Source organism: Ctenocephalides felis, unplaced genomic scaffold, assembly GCF_003426905.1.
Source record: "Ctenocephalides felis isolate EL2017-DRISC unplaced genomic scaffold, ASM342690v1 CF-g0.4_SCAFFOLD_01492, whole genome shotgun sequence".
NCBI lineage: Eukaryota > Metazoa > Arthropoda > Insecta > Siphonaptera > Pulicidae > Ctenocephalides > Ctenocephalides felis.
In genome coordinates this window covers 9,739,263-9,742,865 of record NW_020537646.1, presented here as the reverse complement: position 1 = coordinate 9,742,865, position 3,603 = coordinate 9,739,263, and positions in this window count along the sequence as shown.

Genomic DNA, 3,603 nt, shown 5'->3' with positions numbered 1-3,603 from the left:
CGGTTTCGGAAATACCAATCAACTGATTTGAATATTTCAAAAAACATTCGATTGTATTGATAATGTATTGATAAGGAGATGTGTTGATTAGTTTTTGGCGAAGGCAGGTCTAGCCGTTCCGAAGATAAGGGGCAAAAAGTGCCAAAAACGGTATCTCAGTTTTTAAGAGAACGGAGCGTTCGATTTATTGACATGATGAAGAACTGATTAAATTTTTGGGAAGGCAGGTCCAGCGGTTATGGACTCTCAATAAAAATGTTAAAAAAATGTCATCAAAAATGTTTATTGGACATATGTACATCAAATTATCAGATATTTTATAGAGATACTATACTATAATAATGTGTACGCATTTTATGTAATTTTTTTGGGTTCCGAACCAAGATTTTTACTTACGGTACGGGAAGTTCCAGCAATTTGCCTTAAGGCACGATGCCATGCTCGACACTAGTTTGAAAAAAACTCAATGTTTTGTTCTTTTATTTAATAAAAGAATTTATTTATCGATAGTTCAGAAATCAGATTTGTTTCTTTTAGTCATCTTTTAGTAATAAAATACATTATTATACAAACAGCAATTGATTTTATCGTACAAAAAGTTCAGTATCTGACGGTAATTGACATTCCTTACTAAACATTATATAATCTATAACGTCATTGATAACAAAATTCGGTTTTTGGATAATATTGAAGTCTAGTATGGTGATTCACATATGAGGTGATTTTGTCCACCAATAGCGATGGCAATGGAGTTTCGTACGATGGTTCAATAGAACAAATACCACATTCAAAATTCTTAATTTAGAATCCAACTATTAATGGGAATAGTCAGGTGGTAAGATATTGTTTATTGAAACCAAATATTTGGTTTGTAATAATACTATCGAAAAAGTAGCCCTGATATACGAAATATTCAAATTAGAATTAAATCTAATCAACTCCGCAAATATTATCTAAAGCGTAAGTTTTACATATATAAATAATTATTTTAAAAATGTAATAAATTTAATGATTTGCTTAACTTGATACTCCAATATACAATTTTCAAAAAGTTGTACAAAATAATTTTTCAAATTTGACTATTTCATTATTTTTACAATTCTATTTTTTAACTCCATCTTATCTTCATCTAAACGCCAACTTATTTAATTTATTTATAATTATAATTATTTTACACATTATATTCACTACGGATTATTATTAATATAGTTATAAAATGTTTAAACCATAACTCTAACTATTATAAACTGCATTTTTAATTAATTATATAATTGCTATTAGTTATTAAAAATTATAATTTATTAGCTATTAGTAATATCAATAGTTCAAGGTTTCAAAGTTTTTAAGTAGAAAATATCGCACTTCTCGAAACGTAGAAATAATTATAAATAAATTATAAAATAAATAATGTTTTTGAAGGTGATTTTTAATTGAAAAAGATAAAATTATAAATAATATTAGAAAATATATAGATAAACAATAGTATTAAGATAGTGTATTTAATAGCCCAACACGTGGGTTGTTGCAGAATTTTATTTCCTTTTCCTGAATATTCACTAACCTTTGAAAAATTAGAGAATTCTTATGAAATCGAATACAAAAAGTTCATTTCGAAGTTCTTTTTTTTTTTTAATTACTATAAAATGTATCACAATTATGGTAAAATGTGTTCTGATAAAATTTGCCTGTGGAATCTACGCGTTATCAGGAAATACCTGAGAATATGCTTTATCAGTGTGACTGCCAATTATTTATGTAAAGTTAAATATTTATTCGTGAAATTGATTATCATTAAATTTAAATATTCATGAAACCGGCATTTGTATTAAGAAATTAGCATTTTTAATATGTATTTATTGATATGAAAAAGACAGATCTATTACTCCGTGCTATTCTACTTGGTATTACTCTAGATTATTCTGTATGGCTTGACCAAGATTATTAGATTCATGAATTCATTTTGAGAACTACAATGTAGATAATTGTTAGGATACTCGCATGTAATTGACATTTAGTAAATATTAATAAAAAACCGTATTAATGGGATTAAAAACGTTAAAATTTGTTACCCGATTTTTATACATTCCTTAAGTATACCTTTGATGAAAATCGAAAAATAAGTTATCAATTTATTCTTATTTAAAATAATTAATTAATTGCTAAATGACTAAGTAGTTAATCATTTAGGCATTGCATTTTGTTATACTTTATAGATTTATAGTTAGACTTTTTTTCTTTTTCATCACAAACAAATAACCGACATATCGTGTATTTTATTAACTTCCCGTAGGGTAAGTTATAGTAATCGCAAAAAAAATCAAAAATAAATTTTTTTATATATCTTTACGTTTCAGAGGTTTCTGAACATACTTCACAAAAAATGGATGTATGTGTGTATGTGTGTGCGGATACAAATTTTTGTCGACGATTTCGGGAACACGGTTCAACGATATCAATAATTCAAAAAACATTCGATTGCTGTTGATAAGGAGACGAGCTGATTAGTTTTTAGCATAAGCAGGTCTAGCCGTTTTGAAAATACGGTGTAAAAAGTACCTCAAACGGTAACTCAGTTTTTAAGAGAACGGAGCGTCCATTTTAGTAATTCAAAAAACATTTTACTTGTATTGAAAAGATGAAAAATGATTAAATTTTTGGAAAGGCAGGTCCAGTGGTTATGGACTCTCAATAAAAATAAGATAAAAAAATGCCATTTGGCGGTCAAAAATGTTTATTGGGCATGTACATCAAATTATCAAATATTTTACAGAGATTTAATAATGTGTACACATTTTGTGTCAATTTTTTGGGTTTTGTACCTAGATTTTTAATTACGGTACGGAAAGTTCTAGCAATTTGTCTTAATGCACGATGCCATGCACTCCACTAGTTTACTTTAATTTTGCCTGACTTATAGTAGTTAATTTGTTGATTGTTTATTGAAATTTTATAGTGATATTACTTCCTATTTAATTTTTTCTGGTTTTATCAATAAAACATGTTTTTATATTTCATAATATGGGTATAGCCTTTCGTCATTTTATAATTCAATCATTGATTTCGATTCATCAGGAAGTAACCATTCAAATCAGATTAGTCAGAAAAAAATTGATATAAGGCAAATGGTATAGGCAAACTTAATATCGCATAGAAATATAATCATATGAATCTTTCTATATTATAGTGTGAAAAATAAATATCAATTACCATGCTGGAATGAACGTCTAAAAATCATTAGTGCGCGATGAGGGTTTGTTCGATAGCGTCATGAATATTTAACTCAGCCGGTTGGTTCTGGACCAACTTCAAGGTAACGGATAAACGAACGCATCCAAAAATCATTCTAGATTCGTGCGAGATCGCGAGCGTTCGTTTATTCAGTTGTTAACTGCACATGAGATAGGGTGTGTTGCAGTTGTACCGGCGAATTGCATCAACTGAACATTTCGCTTTAATTTCCAAGTATCGATTTATTGATTTTTTGCTTCAAATTTGTTTATATGCATTAAAAAATGTCGGCTTCGAATACGATTTTTGTTGAAAGTAATAAGTGACGTACACAGATGATTACATCGATGCTAAATATGAATATCAAACATCGAT